The sequence below is a fragment of the Sceloporus occidentalis genome, unplaced genomic scaffold, assembly GCF_023333645.1.
Source record: "Sceloporus occidentalis isolate IW3139 unplaced genomic scaffold, rSceOcc1.0.p SCAF_123, whole genome shotgun sequence".
NCBI classification, from domain to species: Eukaryota; Metazoa; Chordata; class Lepidosauria; order Squamata; family Phrynosomatidae; genus Sceloporus; species Sceloporus occidentalis.
Window position 1 is genome coordinate 2,715,884 of NW_028317103.1, and position 19,123 is coordinate 2,735,006.

The 19,123-nt window shown below is 45.1% G+C and overlaps 5 non-coding genes across 5 annotated transcripts; all 5 read right to left on the reverse strand.

Moving 5' to 3' along the window:
* Nucleotides 1-3,663: 3,663 nt before the first annotated feature.
* Nucleotides 3,664-3,736, reverse strand: TRNAF-GAA (transfer RNA phenylalanine (anticodon GAA)). Its single transcript has one exon. It is a non-coding gene; the product is annotated as a tRNA-Phe (tRNA).
* Nucleotides 3,737-12,664: 8,928 nt separating this feature from the next.
* TRNAF-GAA (transfer RNA phenylalanine (anticodon GAA)) lies at nucleotides 12,665-12,737 on the reverse strand. Its single transcript has one exon. It is a non-coding gene; the product is annotated as a tRNA-Phe (tRNA).
* A 994-nt stretch (nucleotides 12,738-13,731) lies between these two features.
* TRNAL-CAA (transfer RNA leucine (anticodon CAA)) lies at nucleotides 13,732-13,804 on the reverse strand. The gene has a single exon. It is a non-coding gene; the product is annotated as a tRNA-Leu (tRNA).
* A 3,193-nt stretch (nucleotides 13,805-16,997) lies between these two features.
* On the reverse strand, nucleotides 16,998-17,070 carry TRNAY-AUA (transfer RNA tyrosine (anticodon AUA)). Its single transcript has one exon. It is a non-coding gene; the product is annotated as a tRNA-Tyr (tRNA).
* Nucleotides 17,071-18,907: 1,837 nt separating this feature from the next.
* TRNAV-GAC (transfer RNA valine (anticodon GAC)) lies at nucleotides 18,908-18,980 on the reverse strand. The gene has a single exon. It is a non-coding gene; the product is annotated as a tRNA-Val (tRNA).
* Nucleotides 18,981-19,123: the final 143 nt, after the last annotated feature.

Below are 19,123 nucleotides of genomic sequence, written 5' to 3' on the forward strand. Positions count from 1 at the left end.
ATACAAAAAGACACAGACACCACAAAAATAAGGAATACACATTGTCTTGATTAGATTATCTCCCAGACCTTAGTGTGCTGTGTGTAAACGGTTAGGAAATAAGGCAATAATAAAATAAATTTTTATTAATAACACACAAAATGATAACATAGGGGTAGGGTGACTCTAGGAACCGTCACGGTCTCAAAATGCAGGGACCCCAAATGGTTTTCCGAGCTCCACAGTCTTTAGAGTCTCTTATGATTTGGATAACGTGGCACTCCTTACCAGTCTGTAGGAAGGAGGCTGGCACTCAGTCCCCTCCAGGAGCCCATGGCACGGAGGCTTCCGTGACACCTCCAACTCCCTCCGAGGCATTCACAATGCCTTTAACATGTCTTTATTAAAGCCCCTGGTTCTAAACCGGTTCTCAAAGCCTAGTTGAGCACCTGATCCAGTCCTTGTCTAGGGTCCTGATGAATATGAGGTTGAAACCATTCTAGACTCCAGATCCTGCAGCATTGGTTAGGCTATGTTCCAGAGGAGCGCTCCAGGGTTTATGTTACGGCCATAGGGAAGTCATGTAATTGCCAAAGGTGCAATCTGCTACGTTCTGATCTGATACGTGAATGGGAACCGTGAGATACGCATCTTTAAGATTCAAATGGGTCAACCAGTCGTGTTCCTGCAGCAGATCCTTCAAAAGATGAATGCCCTCCATCTTGAAATGTCTGTAGACTACAAGAGTGTTGAAAGCGTGGAAGTTGATCATCGGAAATCGCCTATTTTTTCTGCACCAAAAAAATATTGCTGAGAAATCATGGGCAGTCAGTAACGTTTTCTATCACCCCTTTTTTCCTGTGAAGAGGACAATCTGCATGGATTAATTGTTCTGTGTCCTGCAACATGTGAAGAGGACCAGTTACTTACAATGTACAGCTCATTCGTCTTCAAAAGCAAGTGAGCCTGTGTGGTGAAACTAGGGATTGAACCAGAGACCTTTAGATCTTCAGTCTAACGCTCTCCCAACTGAGCTATTTCGGCATGCAAGTAAATGCTGCTAGCAAATCTGCACGGGACGGGAAAGCCTGTTTAATATCCAGTAAACTGCTGCACCATGAGAATATTTAAACATCCGGCTTACAAAGTACAGCTCATTCGTCTTCAAAAGCAAGCGAGCATGTGTGCCGTAACCCGGGCTCGAACCAGGGACCTTTAATCTAACGTTCTCCCAACTGAGCTATTTTGCCATGCACAAAAATGCTGCTAGCAAAAGTACATTGGATAGGGAAGCCTGTTTAATAGCCAGTAAACTGCTGCACCATGAGAATATTTAAACATCTGGCTTACAAAGTACAGCCCATTCTTCTTAAAAATAAGCGAGCAGGTGTGCCGAAACCCGGGATTGAACCAGTGACCTTTTGATATTCAGTCTAGCGCTCTCCCAACTGAGCTATTTCGGTATGCAAGAAAATGCTGCTAGCAAATCTGCACGGGACGGGGAAGCCTGTTTAATAGCCAGTAAACTGCTGCACCATGACAATATTTAAAAATCTGGTTTACAAAGTACAGCCCATTCTTCTTAAAAACAAGCAAGCGTGTGTACCGAAACCCGTCATCGAACCAGGGATTTTTAGATCTTCAGTCTAACGCTCTCCCAACTGAGCTATTTCGGCATGCAGTAAACTGCTGCACCATGAGAATATTTAAACATCTGGCTTACAAAGTACAGCCCATTCTTCTTAAAAATAAGCGAGTGTGTGTGCCGAAACCCGGGATTGAACCAGGGACCTTTTGATATTCAGTCTAGCGCTCTCCCAACTGAGCTATTTCGGAATGCAGGAAAATGCTGTTAGCAAATCAGCACGGGACGGGATAGCCTGTTTAATAGCCAGTAAACTGCTGCACCATGAGAATATTGTAACATCCGGCTTACAAAGTACAGCTCATTCGCCTTCAAAAGCAAGTGAGCATGTGTGCTGAAACCCGGGATTGAACCAGGAACCTTTAGATCTTCAGTCTAACGCTCTCCCAATTGAGCTATTTCGGCATGCGAGAAAATAGTTCTATCAAAAGTACATGGGACGGTGAAGCCTCTTTAATAGCCAGTAAATTGCTGCACCATGAGAATATTTAAACATCTGGCTTACAATGTACAGCCCATTCTTCTTAGAAATTAGCGAGCAGGTGTGCCGAAACACGGGATTGAACCAGGGACTTTTAGATATTCAGTCTAACGCTCTCCCAACTGAGCTATTTCTGCATGCGAGAAAATGCTGCTAGCAAATCTGCACGGGATGGGAAACCCTGTTTAATAGCCAGTAAACTGCTGCACCATGAGAATATTTAAACATCTGGCTTACAAAGTACAGCTCATTCGTCTTCAAAATCAAGTGAGCATGTGTGCCGAAACCCGGGATCGAAACAGGGAACTTTAGATCTTCAATCTAACGCTTTCCCAACTGAGCTATTCTAGCATGCAAGAGAATGCTGCTAGCAAATCTGCACGGGACGGGAAAGCCTGTTTAATAGCCAGTAAACTGCTGCACCATGAGAATATTTAAACATCTGGCTTACAAAGTACAGCACATTCTTCTTAAAAATAAGCGAGCAGGTGTGCCGAAACCCAGGATCGAACCATGGACCTTTAAATCTTCAGTTTAATGCTCTCCCAACTGAGCTATTTTGTCATGCAAGAAAATGTAGCTAGCAAATCTGCACGGGACGGGAAAGCCTGTTTAATAGCCAATAAACTGCTGCACCATGAGAATATTTAAACATCCGGCTTACAAAGTACAGCCCATTCTTCTTAAATATAAGCTAGCAGGTGTGCCGAAACCCAGGATCGAACCAGAGACCTCCAGATCTTCAGTTTAACGCTCTCCACACTGAGCTATTTCGGTATGCAAAAAAAATGCTCCTAGCTAAAGTACATGGGATGGGGAAGCCTGGTTAATAGCGAGTAAACTGCTGCACCATGAGAATATTTAAACATCTGGCTTACAAAGTACAGCCCATTCTTCTTAAAAATAAGCGAGCGTGTGTACCGAAACCCGGCATCGAACCAGGGACCTTTAGATCTTCAGTCTAACACTCTTCCAACTGAGCTATTCCAGCATGCAAGAGAATGCTGTTAGCAAATCTGCACGGGACGGGAAAGCCTGTTTAATAGCCAGTAAACTGCTGCACCATGAGAATATTTAAACATCTGGCTTACAAAGGACAGCACATTCTTCTTAAAAATAAGCGAGCAGGTGTGCCGAAACCCAGGATCGAACCAGGGACCTTAAAATCTTCAGTTTAACGCTCTCCCAAATGAGCTATTGCGTCATGCAAGAAAATGTAGCTAGCAAATCTGCACGGAACGGGAAAGCCTGTTTAATAGCCAATAAACTGCTGCACCATGAGAATATTTAAACATCCAGCTTACAAAGTACAGCTCATTCATCTTCAAAACCAAGTGAGCATATGTGCCGAAACCCGGGATCGAACCAGGAACCTTTAGATCTTCAGTTTAACGCTCTCCCAACTGAGATATTTCGGCATGCAAGAAAACACTGCTAGCAAATCTGCACGGGACAGGAAAACCTGTTTAATAGCCAGTAAACTGCTGCAGCATGAGAATATTTAAACATCTGGCTTACAAAGTACAGCCCATTCTTCTTAAAAATAAGCGAGCGTGTGTGCCGAAACCCGGGTTCGAACCAGGGACCTTCAGATCTTCAGTCTAACGCTCTCCCAACTGAGCTATTTCGGCACGCAAGAAAATGCAGCTAGCAAATCTGCACGGGATGGGTAAGCCTGTTTAATAGCCAGTAAATTGCTGCACTGTCATGGAACAAGTTTGTTTATTTTGTTATTTCCCTTTTTCCCTTTAAGTGGCTGGTTGCCCTGGCAACTTTCCAATTCTCATAGCTGAGATTGGGCTATTCCTCCTCCCCTGCAACTTTTCTGTAGTTGGTTTGTTCTAGGTGTTTTTCCTGTTCCCCTGTATCTCTCCCCTGGACATTCTATCTCAGCAGCCTCTGTGAGTACAGGTTCTGATTATCTTCTCCCTTGCAAGGCAATCCGTTTTTACCTTCCCCTTGCAGAAGCACTTCCACTCATAACAAAGCACCTTCTTCTAGAGAAGCACTTTTCCAACACTATACAACCAACAAGTGCCTTTATTTCTGTGACTTTCCCAATAAAGCTAAGAAAATACAGAAGACTTTGTGTGCTTTTATAGGGGACGAGTTAAGCTATCTGACCTTATTCATTTCCTGGCATTTGACATTCATATCCAGGCATCTGACTCTGGGGTTCCAGAATAGTAAAAACGGATACCTTGTGCTTTGGGAGCAGCACAGAAAGCTCCAGCTTTCCACAGCTTCAATATAAAGGCACCAGCGCTGCAACCCAGCTCAGTGTATTACTCACAGAATTATCACTCTTGTGTCTTGCCTGGGTTAACCTTCTGCCCAGCTACTAAGTTAGGAACAACAGTTATACTTACCCCTGTGCATGTCCCCACGGTTAAGGCTACCAAGGGCCACGCCACTGGACATCAGCCAAGATAGGGATCAGAGCTAAGGATACCTGTGAGTACAGCTACCTCTACGCCGACTGCTGCAGGACACCAAACGGCTCCAACCGCTGACACAGGTTACAGACCGCACGCCACACAAACTGGCTAAAGGCCTACACACACCTGCAGCATGGAAGAACTCAGACCCTCACCAGACACAACACATAAGAGTGACAGGTCAGACACTGAAACAGCGACACAACTGCAACAGATGCAGGAAGGCGCAAGGCCTAAGCGAACAGTTACACTGACACAAAAAGCCTGTGAAAAATATGAAGCTGACATTGAGATGCACCGTGCTAAGTTGGAAAAGGCATGGGAAGAAATCGAAATTGAAATGAGTGATGCCACAAATGTTGGTGAACAAGAAAAGGACATTATGCGAGCCATAACTCAAATCAAGTCATGTCATAGACATTATGTAGCATTGTCACAAGCATATTTCACCTATCTGACAAGAACCAACACAATTAATAGCCTGAGGGAACGCGAGCTGCAAAAAACAATCGATATGGAACGCGACGGCATTGTGCAGACCGCCATTATGGAGGCGCAAAGTGAAAGAAAGGAGCTCCTCCTGGAAACTGCATCGCAGCGATCCAGCACATCCAGGCATTCTTCCAGGTCAAGCAAATCAGTGAAATCTAATGCGTCTAGTGCAAGCGCGAATGCCACCAAGGCACGAGCCGCCGCAGAGGCCGCGCGTGCTAGGGCCGAATATGGTTGGAAAGAGGCGGCCATAAGGGCAGAGAGAGCCCGCATAGAAGAGGAGGAGCAGGCAGCAGTGGCCGCCGCAGCAGCCACCAACGCTGCCATAGCACGTAGGAAGGCAGAGTTAGATGCAAACTTGGAAGCCCTAAGCAAGGAAGAGGATGCGGCCGCCGCCATAGCGCAAGCCGAAGTCTTTGAAGCAGCCGCACTACAGGACGGCGGGGAGCAGACCTATGACCAGACAGCTCCAGAAGATATAAATCAACGCACCGCAAACTATGTAAGGAGCCTCCTCAGCATCAATACCAGTACACCATTTCGGAATTGCCTGAGTGACATCTCAGACGCTGAAGACTCTCTAGGTCCACAAAGAATAGACGCTGTTCTTTCAAGGGTACGCACAACCCGGGATAGCCAGGTTCTCAGCGGTGATCCACACGTCAGTAGGCATATGGATATACTGCAACAGTCTCACAGCTCAGGTAGGCCCAGGCATAGAGAAACAGCTCCTCACACTGATCAGCGATCATCAAACATCCAGGCCAAGAAAAGGGAGAACACAAGGCCCTTCCGTGAAACCACACCAGAACAAGACCGACATATCGATGTATCAGGCCTAACAGACATGGGCAAGTACATGATCCGGCGTGACATGGTGCAGACAGGTCTTACCAACTTCGACAACCGTCCGGAGAATTACAGGATATGGAAATCCACATTCAAAGACGTTATCAAGAGTCTGGGCTTCTCGGCAAGAGAAGAACTCAGTCTACTAACCAAATGGCTGGGGAAAGAATCTGCAGAACATGCAAAGAGGCTTAGATCAGCAAATGTTAACCACCCCGAAGTGGGTCTTGATTTAGTATGGGAAAGACTAGAAGAATGCTATGGTAGTCCTGAAGCGATCGAAGACGCACTCTTCAAGAGAGTAGACAATTTTCCCAGAATTACAACCAAAGACTACTCAAAGTTGCGAGAACTTGGGGACTTGCTGCAGGAGCTGGAATCTTCATGGACAGACCAATCCCTGAAAGGGCTCAATGTCCTTGATTCTGCTCGTGGAGTGAAACCCATCTCGGAAAAGCTACCCTACAGCCTCCAAGAGAGATGGACTTTACAAGGCTCAAAATATAAGCGTGAGAAGCAAGTTGCCTACCCCCCTTTCTCATTCTTCTTGAGTTTCATTCGCAAAGCAACCCGGTCAAAAAATGACCCCAGCTTCATGTTAGATACACATACTGCACCCAGTGCAAGGAACACGAGGAACGAAAGGCCAGCAGCCAGGTACAATAACACTAGAACACCCATCTCCGTCCACAGAACGGACGTGTCCTCTATGACTCAAATGAGTTTAGACCAGTCGGTCGATGGAAACAAGAAACCAAAAAACCCTAACAAAGAATGCCCCATACATAGAAAGCCACATCCGCTTAGCAAGTGTATTGGGTTCAGAATGAAGCCCATAGAGGAGCGTAAGGCCCTACTCCGAGAATTGGGGATTTGTTTTAAATGCTGTGCTTCTACAAGTCACCTATTCAAAAAGAGTGTAAAGAAGCTATAAAGTGCAGTGGCAGTGACAGACACGTAGCAGCTTTACATCCAGAGACATTTAAGACTAAAACAATCAAGGCCCCTAACCTTGTTACAAAGCAGGGCGGGGAGGAAGAAAATCCAAGCACACCCCCCCTATCCGTAGCATCTAAATGCACCGAGGTCTGTGGGGAAGCCAGTGATGGCAGATCTTGTTCTAAGATATGTCTTGTAGCCGTGCACCCAGACGGACAACCTGAAAGAGCCATAAGGATGTATGCCATCATCGATGATCAAAGCAATCGATCGTTGGTCAGGTCAGAATTCTTTGACCTTTTCAACATACAAGATAACACCTCCCCTTATACGCTCCAGACGTGCACAGGGCAGATAGAAACAACAGGGAGGAGAGTAAATGGCCACACCATATGTTCAGTGGACGGCAAAGTAAGGATGCCTCTCCCCACACTCATCGAGTGCAATCATATGGCGGAGGATAGAAGCGAAATCCCTACACCAGATGTGGCACGCCACCATCCCCATCTGCAGGTGATAGCTGATCGCATTCCACCACTAGATGGAAGTGCCCAGATCTTGCTGTTAGACATCATGAGAGCACATAAAATGCGTGAACAACGAAATGGGGAGCATAATGCAAAGGCTCGATCTAGGATGGGTGATAGTGGGAGAAGTGTGTATTGACAAGATACGCAAACCAGATAATGTAAAAGCTCTACGAACAAACCTACTGGAGAACGGTCGTATATCTCTCTTTAAACCATGTCCATATCACTTCCATGTCAAAGAGAAGCTTGGAAACAAAGATAAACAAGGGTATACGATCAAAACACAAGGAGACATTCTTCAGTCAGAAAAATACACTGATGACCTAGGATGTACAGTGTTCCAGACGACAGGGAATGATGACAAGCAAGCACTATCAATAGAAGACAGAGAATTCCTGAAGATAATGGATAAGGAGTTCTTCAAAGACGAATCAAACAGTTGGGTGGCACCGTTACCGTTCCGTTCGCCCAGAAGACGCCTCCCAAACAACAGAGAGCATGCCATCTCTAGACTTAATTCGCTCCGCCGTAATCTACAAAGGAAATTGGAGACCAGGGATCATTTTGTGGCCTTCATGCAGAAGATATTCCTTAGTGGCCACGCAGAACCAGCACCTCCTCTGAATGAAGGCGAGGAATGCTGGTACCTTCCCTCATTCGGCGTCTACCATCCCCAGAAACCTGGTCAAATCCGAGTAGTGTTTGATTCCAGTGCTCAGTACCAGGGAGTCTCTCTAAACGACGTCCTCCTCACTGGACAAACAGTCTTCTAGGAGTGCTGATCTGCTTCCGCAAGGAGCCAATCGCCATTACAGCAGACATCCAACAGATGTTCCACTGCTTTGTTGTAAGAGAAGACTCCAGAAATTACCTAAGGTTCCTGTGGTACCAGAACGACGACATAGATGACAAAGTCATAGAGTGTAGAATGAAAGTGCATGTCTTTGGCAACAGCCCATCGCCGGCAGTGGCTGCCTACGGGCTCAGAAGGACAGCCCAAGAAGGAGAGGAAGAGTATGGGAAAGACGCTAGAGATTTTGTTGAGAGAGACTTTTATGTGGATGATGGGTTGAAATCGGTTCCCACAGAAGAAGAAGCCATAGAACTGCTCAAACGGACTCAAAGGATGCTAGCAACTGCCAATCTAAGACTGCATAAAATAGCTTCCAACAGTGCCACGGTAATGAAGGCATTTCATATAGATGATCACGCAAGTGCCCTGAAGAATTTGGATCTGGGGACCGACACACCTCCCATACAGCGAAGTCTGGGGTTAAGCTGGAACCTCAAGGCAGACACATTTACATTCCAGGTGTCCATCGAGGAAAAACCCTACACCCGACATGGAGTCCTGTCTACTGTAAACAGTCTCTATGAGCCGCTGGGATTCGCTGCCCCAGTCACAATACAGGGAAAGTCTCTCCTCAGAGAATTATCCTTTGAAAAACAGTACTGGGACACCCCACTACCTCCAGAAAGGCGTAAAGAGTGGGAGACATGGAAAGATTCCTTGAAGACCCTCGAGCAACTTCAGATCCCACGCCCTTACTCGCCGACATCCCTCACCACTGCATTCAGCAAAGAGCTTTGTGTATTCTCAGATGCCTCAACAAAGGCAATAGCAGCGGTGGCTTACTTAAGAACCGCAGACGCAGATGGTAGACATCATACCAGGTTCATCCTTGGCAAGGCTAAACTGGCACCCCAACCAGACCATACTATACCTAGATTAGAACTATGTGGCGCAGTATTAGCAGTAGAGCTGGCAGAACTCATTGAAAATGAAATAGACTGTAAACCAGATGCTATCAGGTTCTATACGGACAGTAAGGTGGTGTTAGGTTATATATGCAATAAGAAAAGAAGGTTCTATGTATACGTGGCCAACCGAGTAGAAAGGATCAGGAAATCGACCCAACCAAGCCAATGGCACTACGTGCCCACAGATCAGAATCCTGCTGATATCGCCACTAGATCAGTGTCTGCAGCATATCTACAGAATACGTCATGGTTTACCGGACCAACGTTTCTGACACAACCCGATAAAACACTGTCAACCGTAGCTGATCACTTCGAACTTGTGGATCCTGAAAGGGACCTAGAAATAAGACCCCTAGAATCCGTTCTACTGACGAGCATACTGCCCAGAAACATGTTCGGATCACAACGATTCCATCGCTTTTCAAGCTGGACAGCCCTTCTCCGAGCAATGGCACACCTTAGACACATAGCCATCTCTTTCCACCATATGATAAAACGACCAGCTGCCACGGTTGGCACATCTGCAAAAGGTTACATACTATAGACGAACTCACAAAGGCAAAGGAGACTGTTTTCCGTCATGTCCAGAGAGAAATGTATGCAGAGGAGATCAGTTGCGTTTATGAAAAGAACAGCATTTCTAAAAAAAGCCCCGTTTGGAAGTTGGACCCCTTTATTGATGAGAATGGCCTCATGAGAATAGGTGGTTGCCTCAGTAAGTCAGGCCTATGTAGGGAGGAAAGCAATCCTCTTGTTGTGCCAGGTCAACATCACATCGCTACTCTGTTGGTACGTTACTATCATGAACAAGTCATGCATCAGGGACGACATTTCACCGAAGGAGCTATTAGAGCAGCGGGAATATGGATCATTGGCGCTAAAAGGTGCGTCGCTAGAACCCTCCATAAATGTGTTAGGTGTCGGATGTTGAGGGGCAAAAGCCAAGATCAAAAGATGCCAGACCTGCCACCCGACAGATTCAGTACAGAACCCCCCTTTACTTGCATAGGACTTGATGTTTTTGGGCCATGGACGGTCATCTCACGAAAAACGAGGGGTGGATTAGTGGGCTGCAAACAATGGGCAGTGCTTTTCACCTGCATGAGCACACGGGCTATACACATTGAGGTATTAGAATCAATGGATGCATCGAGCTTCATAAACGCCCTCAGAAGATTCTTTGCCATCAGAGGACCAGTCAAACAAATACGTTCCGACTGCGGAACCAATTTCGTTGGGGCTTGCAAAGAATTATAAATAAACACTAAAGACATTGAAGACAACAGCATCCAGAAATACCTGCGCGACCAAGGATGTACGTGGATATTCAACTCTCCTCATTCTTCTCACATGGGTGGAGCATGGGAACGCATGATCGGAGTAGCTCGACGCATTTTGGATTCTATGATGTTGAAAACTAATTTGGCTCAACTGACTCATGAAGTGCTAACCACGTTCATGGCTGAGGTGTCAGCAATCGTCAATGCGAGGCCTTTAGTCCCACTTTCCACAGATCCAGAATCACCAAGCATTCTGACTCCAGCAATGCTCCTTACGCAAAAGGTAGGAGACATTCCTACTCCAGTCGGAGACTTTAACTCAAAAGACATGTATAAACGTCAGTGGAGGCAGGTGCAGTGCCTCGCTAACACATTTTGGGACCGTTGGAGGCGTGAGTATCTTGTGACGCTTCAAGAACGCCACAAATGGCAAGCTATCAAACAAGACATCCAAGAAGGAGACGTTGTCCTGTTAAAAGACAAACAGGTGGCACGAAACGAGTGGCCTATGGGTCTTATCGTTAAAACCATCCCAAGCACAGATGGAAGGATCTGCAAGGTTGAAGTAAGAGTTGCCAAACAAGGGACCGTGAAAACCTTCATAAGGCCTATTACAGAGACTATCCTTCTAGTGTCCAATCAGGCCCAGGTAAGAAAAGGAAAAAAAAGGAAAACTGACCACCTATCCGACGGACTGCGAAGCGCACAGGTAGTCTGAACTGTGCACCCACCGGATATCCCTTGCCGAAGGAACCCTGGAGCCAGTGGCATTACATCACAGTGAGAATGTGGACTTGTGTATTGTTGTTGTGTATTTAATGTGTTCCACGTAAGTTTATATATAGTGGTATCTCCAGATACCAGACGGGGAGTGTCATGGAACAAGTTTGTTTATTTTGTTATTTCCCTTTTTCCCTTTAAGTTGCCCTGGCAACTTTCCAATTCTCATAGCTGAGATTGGGCTATTCCTCCTCCCCTGCAACTTTTCTGTAGTTGGTTTGTTCTAGGTGTTTTTCCTGTTCCCCTGTATCTCTCCCCTGGACATTCTATCTCAGCAGCCTCTGTGAGTACAGGTTCTGATTATCTTCTCCCTTGCAAGGCAATCCGTTTTTACCTTCCCCTTGCAGAAGCACTTCCACTCATAACAAAGAACCTTCTTCTAGACAAGCACTTTTCCAACACTATACAACCAACAAGTGCCTTTATTTCTGTGACTTTCCCAATAAAGCTAAGAAAATACAGAAGACTTTGTGTGCTTTTATAGGGGACGAGTTAAGCTATCTGACCTTATTCATTTCCTGGCATTTGACATTCATATCCAGGCATCTGACCCTGGGGTTCCAGAATATGCACCATGAGAATATTTAAACATCTGGCTTACAAGGTACAGCCCATTCTTCTTAAAAATAAGCGAGCAGGTGTGCCGAAACCTGGGATCAAACCAGGGATCTTTAGTCTAACGCGCTCCCAACTGAGCTATTTCAGCATGCAAGAAAATGCTGCTAGCAAATCTGCACGGGTCGGGAAAGCCTGTTTAATAGCCAGTGAACTGCTGCACCATGAGAATATTTAAACATCCGGCTTACAAAGTACAGCTCATTCGTCTTCAAAAGTAAGTGAGTATGTGTGCCTGAAACCCGGGATTGAACCAGGGACCTCTAGATTTTCAGTCTAACGCTCTTCCAACTGAGCTATTTCAGCATGCAAGAAAATGCTGCTAGCAAATCTGCACGGGATGGGAAAGCCTGTTTAATAGCCAGTAAACTGCTGCACCATGAGAATATTTAAACATCCGGCTTACAAAGTACAGCTCATTCGTCTTCAAAAGCAAATGAGCATGTGTGCCGAAACACGGGATCGAACCAAGGACCTTTAGATCTTCAGTCTAACGCTCTCCCAACTGAGCTATTTCGACATGCAAAGAAACAGTGTTATCAAAAGTACATGGGACGGTGAAGCCTGTTTAATAGCCAGTAAACTGCTGCACCATGAGAATATTTAAACATCCGGCTTACAAAGTACAGCTCATTCGTCTTCAAAAGCAAGTGAGCATGTGTACTGAAACACGGGATCGAACCAGGGACCTTTAGATCTTCAGTCTAACGCTCTCCCAACTGAGCTATTTCAGCATGCAAGAAAATGTTGATAGCAAATTTGCACGGGACGGGAAGGCCTGTTTAATAGCCAGTAAACTGCTGCACCATGAGAATATTTAAACATCCGGCTTACAAAGTACAGCTCATTCATCTTCAAAACCAAGTGAGCATGTGTGCCAAAACCCGGGATTGAACCAGGGACCTTCAGATCTTCAGTCTAACGCTCTCCCAACTGAGCTATTTCGGCATGCAAGAAAACTCTGCTAGCAAAAGTACATGGGATGGGGAAGCCTGTTTAATAGCCAGTAAACTGCTGCACCATGAGAATATTTAAACATCCGGCTTACAAAGTACAGCTCATTCGTCTTCAAAACCAAGTGAGCATGTGTACTGAAACACGGGATCGAACCAGGGACCTTTAGATCTTCAGTCTAACGCTCTCCCAACTGAGCTATTTCGGCATGCAAGAACACGTTGCTAGCAAAAGTACATGGGATGGGGAAGCCTTTTTAATAGCCAGTAAACTGCTGCACCATGAGAATATTTCAACATCTGGCTTACAAAGTACAGCCCATTCTTCTTAAAAATAAGCGAGCACGTGTGCCGAAACCTAGGATCGAACCAGGGTCTTTTAAATTTTCAGTCTAACGCTCTCCCAACTGAGCTATTTCGTCATGCAAGAAAATGCTGCTAGCAAATCTACAAGGGACGGGAAAGCCTGTTTAATAGCCAGTAAACTGCTGCACCATGAAAATATTTAAACATCCGGCTTACAACGTACAGCTCATTCATCTTCAAAGGAAAGTGAGCATGTGTGCCGAAACGTGGGATTGAACAAGGAACCTTTAGATCTTCAGTCTAACGCTCTCCCAACTGAGCTATTTCGGCATGCAAAAATATGCCGCTAGCAAAAGTACATGGGATGGGGAAGCCTTTTTAATAGCCAGTAAACTGCTGCACCATAAGAATATTTAAACATCTGGCTTACAAAGTACAGCCCATTCTTCTTAAAAACAAGCGAGCGTGTGTGCCGAAACCCGGGATCGAACCAGGGTCCTTTAGATCTTCAATTTAACGCTCTCCCAACTGAGCTATTTCGTCATTCAAGAAAATGCAGCTAGCAAATCTGCACGGGACGGGAAAGCCTGTTTAATAGCCAGTAAACTGCTGCACCATGAGAATATTTAAACATCCGGCTTACAAAGTACAGCCCATTCTTCTTAAATATAAGCTAGCAGGTGTGCCGAAACCCGGGATCGAACCAGGGACCTCTAGATCTTGAATCTAAATCTTTCCTAACCGAGCTATTTCGGCATGCAAGAAAAAGCTGCTAGCAAATCCGCACGGGACGGGAAAGCCTGTTTAATAGCCAGTAAACTGCTGCACCATGAGAATATTTAAACATCAGTCTTACAAAGTACAGCTCATTCATCTTCAAAACCAAGTGAGCATATGTGCCGAAACCCGGGATCGAACCAGGGACCTTTAGATTTTCAGACTAATGCTCTCCCAACTGAGGTATTTCGGCATGCAAGAAAACACTGCTAGCAAAAGTACATGGGATGGGGAAGCCTGTTTAATAGCCAGTAAACTGCTGCACCATGAGAATATTTAAACATCTGGCTTAAAAAGTACAGCCCATTCTTCTTAAAAATAAGCGAGCGTGTGTGTGTGTTGAAACCCTGGGGACGAACCAGGGACCTTTAGATCTTCAGTCTAATGCTCTCCCAACTGAGCTATTTCGGCATGCAAGAACACGTTGCTAGCAAAAGTACATGGGATGGGGAAGCCGGTTTAATAGCCAGTAAACTGTTGCACCATGAGAATATTTAAACATCTGGCTTACAAAGTACAGCCCATTCTTCTTAAAAATAAGCGAGCAGGTGTGCCGAAACCCAGGATCGAAACAGGACCTTTAAATCTTCAGTTTAACGCTCTCCCAACTGAGCTATTTCGTCATGCAAGAAAAAGCACCTAGCAAATCTGCATGGGACGGGAAAGCCTGTTTAATAGCCAATAAACTGCTGCACCATGAGAATATTTAAACATCCGGCTTACAAAGTACAGCCCATTCTTCTTAAATATAAGCTAGCAGGTGTGCCGCAACCCGGGATCGAGCCAGAGACCTTTAGATCTTCAGTTTAACGCTCTCCCAACTGAGCAATTTCGTCATGCAAGAAAATGCTGCTAGCAAATCTGCATGGGACGGGAAAGCCTGTTTAATAGCCAATAAATTGCTGCACCATGAGAATATTTAAACATCCGGCTTACAAAGTACAGCCCATTCTTCTTAAAAATAAGCGAGCGTGCGTGCCAAAACCCTGGATTGAACCAGGGACCTTTAGATCTTCAGTCTAATGGGCTCCCAACTGAGCTATTTTAGCATGCAAGAAAATGCTGCAAGAAAATGCTGCAAGAAAATGCTGCAAGAAAATGCTGCAAGAAAATCTGCACGGGATGGGAAAGTCTGTTTAATAGCCAGTAAACTGCTGAACCATGAGAATATTTAAACATCTGGCTTACAAAGTACAGCCCATTCTTCTTAAAAATAAGTGAGCGTGCGTGCCGAAACCCTGGATTGAACCAGAGACCTTTAGATTTTCAGTCTAATGGTCTCCCAACTGAGCTATTTCGGCACACAAGAAAATGCTGCTAGCAAATCTGCACGGGACGGGAAAGCCTGTTTAATAGCCAGTAAATTGCTGCACCATAAGAATATTTAAACATCTGGCTTACAAAGTACAGCCCATTCTTCTTAAAAAGAAGTGAGCATGTGTGACGAAACCTGGGATTGAACCAGGGACCTTCAGATCTTCGATTTAACGCTCTCCCAAGTGAGCTATTTCGGCATGCAAAAAAACGCTGCTAGCAAATCTGCACGGGACGGGAAAGCCTGTTTAATAGCCAGTAAACTGCTGCACCATGAAAATATTTAAACATCCGGCTTACAAAGTACAGCTCATTCGTCTTCCAAAGCAAGTGAGCATGTGTGCCAAAACCAGGGATTGAACCAGGGACCTTTAGATCTTCAGTCTAACGCTCTCTCACTTAAGCTATTTCGGCATGCAAGAAAACGCTGCTAGCAAAAGTACATGGGATGGGGAAGCCTGTTTGATAGCCAGTAAACTACTGCACCATGAGAATATTTAAACATCTGGCTTACAAAGTACAGCCCATTCTTCTTAAAAATAAGCGAGCAGGTGTGCCGAAATCCGGGATTGAACCAGGGACCTTTAGATCTTCAGTCTAACGCTCTCCCAACTAAGCTATTTTGGCATACAAGAAAATGTCGTTAGCAAATCTGCATGGGATGGGATAGCCTGTTTAATAGCCAGTAAACTACTGCACCATGAGAATATTTAAACATCTGGCTTACAAAGTACAGCTCATTCGTCTTCAAAAGCAAGTGAGCATGCATGCCGTAACCCGGGATCGAACCAGGGACCTTTAGATCTTCAATCTAACACTATCCCAACTGAGATATTTCGGCATGCAAGAAAATGCTGCTAGCAAATCTGCACGGGATGGGAAACCCTGTTAAATAGCCAGTAAACTGCTGCACCATGAGAATATTTAAACATCTGGCTTACAAAGTACAGCCCATTGTTCTTAAAAATAAGCGAGCATGTGTGCCGAAACCCAGGATCGAACCAGGGATCTTTAAATCTTCAGTTTAACGCTCTCCCAACTGAGCTATTTCGTCATGCAAGAAAAAGCACCTAGCAAATCTGCATGGGACGGGAAAACCTGTTTAATAGCCAATAAACTGCTGCACCATGAGAATATTTAAACATCCGGCTTACAAAGTACAGCCCATTCTTCTTAAAAATAAGCGAGCGTGCGTGCCAAAACCCTGGATTGAACCAGGGACCTTTAGATCTTCAGTTTAACGCTCTCCCAACTGAGCAATTTCGTCATGCAAGAAAATGCTGCTAGCAAATCTGCGTGGGACGGGAAAGCCTGTTTAATAGCCAATAAATTGCTGCACCATGAGAATATTTAAACATCCGGCTTACAAAGTACAGCCCATTCTTCTTAAAAATAAGCGAGCGTGCGTGCCAAAACCCTGGATTGAACCAGGGACCTTTAGATCTTCAGTCTAATGGTCTCCCAACTGAGCTATTTTAGCATGCAAGAAAATTCTGCAAGAAAATGCTGCAAGAAAATGCTGCAAGAAAATCTGCACGGGATGGGAAAGTCTGTTTAATAGCCAGTAAACTGCTGAACCATGAGAATATTTAAACATCTGGCTTACAAAGTACAGCCCATTCTTCTTAAAAATAAGCGAGCGTGCGTGCCGAAACCCTGGATTGAACCAGGGACCTTTAGATCTTCAGTCTAATGGTCTCCCAACTGAGCTATTTTAGCATGCAAGAAAACGCTGCTAGAAAAAGTATATGGGATGGGGAAGCCGGTTTAATAGCCAGTAAACTGCTGCACCATGAGAATATTTAAACATCTGGCTTACAAAGTACAGCCCATTCTTCTAAAAATAAGCGAACAGGTGTGCCGAAACACGGGATCCAGCCAGGGACCTTTAGATCTATAGTCTAACGCTCTTCCAACTGAGCTATGTCGGCATGCAAGAAAATGCTGCTAGCAGATCTGCACGGGACGGGAAAGCCTGTTTAATAGCCAGTAAACTGCTGCACCATGAGAATATTTAAACATATGGCTTACAAAGTACAGCTCATTTGTCTTCAAAAGCCAGTGAGCATGTGTGCCAAAATCCAGGACCGAACCAGGGACCTTCAGATCTTCAGTCTAACGCGCTCCAAACTGAGATCTTTCGGCATGCTTGAAAATGCTTTTAGCTAAAGTACATGGGATGGGGAAGCCTGTTTAATAGCCAGTAAATTGGTGCACCATGAGAATATTTAAACATCTGTCTTACAAAGTACAGCCCATTCTTCTTAAAAATAAGCGAGCAGGTGTGCCGAAACCCGGGATCGAACCAGGGATCTTTAGATCTTCAGTTTAACGCTCTCCCAACTAAGCTATTTCGGCATGCAAGAAAATGCTGCTAGCAAATCTGCACGGGACGGGAAAGCCTGTTTAATAGCCAGTAAACTGCTGCACCATGAGGATATTTAAACATCTGGCTTACAAAGTACAGCTCATTCGTCTTCAAAAGTAAGTGAGCACATGTGCCGAAAGCCGGGATCGAACCAGGGACTTTTAGATCTTCAGCCTAACGCTGTCCCACTTGAGCTATTTCGGCATGCAAGAAAATGCTACTAGCAATTTGCACGGGACGGGAAAGCTTGTTTAATAGCCAGTAAACTGCTGCACCATGAGAATATTTAAACATCTAGCTTACAAAGTACAGCCCATTCTTCTTAAAAATAAGCGAGCAGGTACGCCGAAACCCGGGATCGAACCAGGGACCTTTAGTCTAACGCTCTCCCAACTGAGCTATTTCGGCATGCAAGAAGATGCTGCCAGCAAAAGTACATGGGATGGGGAAGCCTGTTTAATACCAGTAATCTGCTGCACCATGAGAATATTTAAACATCTGGCTTACAAAGTACAGCCCATTCTTCTTAAAAATAAGCGAGCAGGTGTGCCAAAGTCCGGGATCGAACCAGGGACCTTTAGATCTTCAGTCTAATGCTCTCCCAACTGAGCTATTTCGGCATGGAAGAAAACGCTGCTAGCAAATCTGCACGGGACGGTAAGGCCTGTTTAATAGCCAGTAAACTGCTGCACCATGAGAATGTTTAAACATATGGCTTGCAAAGTACAGCCCATTCTTCTTAAAAATAAGCGAGCATGTGTGCCGAAACCCAGGATCGAACCAGGAACCTTTAGATCTTCAGGCTAACGCTCTCCCAACTGAGCTATATCAGCATGCAAGAAAACTCTGCTAGCAAATCTGCACGGGACTGGAAAGCCTGTTTAATATCCAGTAAACTGCTGCACCATGAGAATATTTAAACATCCGGCTTACAAAGTACAGCCCATTATTCTTAAAAATAAGCGAACAGGTGTGCCGAAACCCGGGATCCAGCCAGGGACCTTTAAATCTTCAGTCTAACGCTCTTCCAACTGAGCTATGTCGGCATGCAAGAAAATGCTGCTAGCAAATCTGCACGGGACGGGAAAGCCTGTTTAATAGCCAGTAAACTGCTGCACCATGAGAATATTAAACATCCAGCTTACAAAGTACAGCTCATTCATCTTCCAAAGCAAGTGAGCATGTGTGCAGAAACCCAGGATTGAAACAGGGACCTTTAGATCTTCAGTCTAACGTTCTCCCAACTGAGCTATTTCGGCATGCAAGAAAACGCTGCTAGCAAAAGTACATGGGATGGGGAAGACTGTTTAATAGCCAGTAAACTGCTGCACCATGAGAATATTTAAACATCTGGCTTATAATGTACAGCTCATTCATCTTCAAAAGCAAGTAAGCATATGTGCCGAAACCCGGGATCGAACCAGGGAACTTTAGACCGTCAGTCTATCGCTCTGCCAACTGAGATATTTCGGCATGCAAGAAAAAGTTGCTAGCAAATCTGCACGGGACGGGAAAGCCTGTTTAATAGCCAGTAAACTGCTGCACCATGAGAATATTAAACATCCGGCTTACAAAGTACAGCTCATTCATCTTCCAAAGCAAGTGAGCATGTGTGC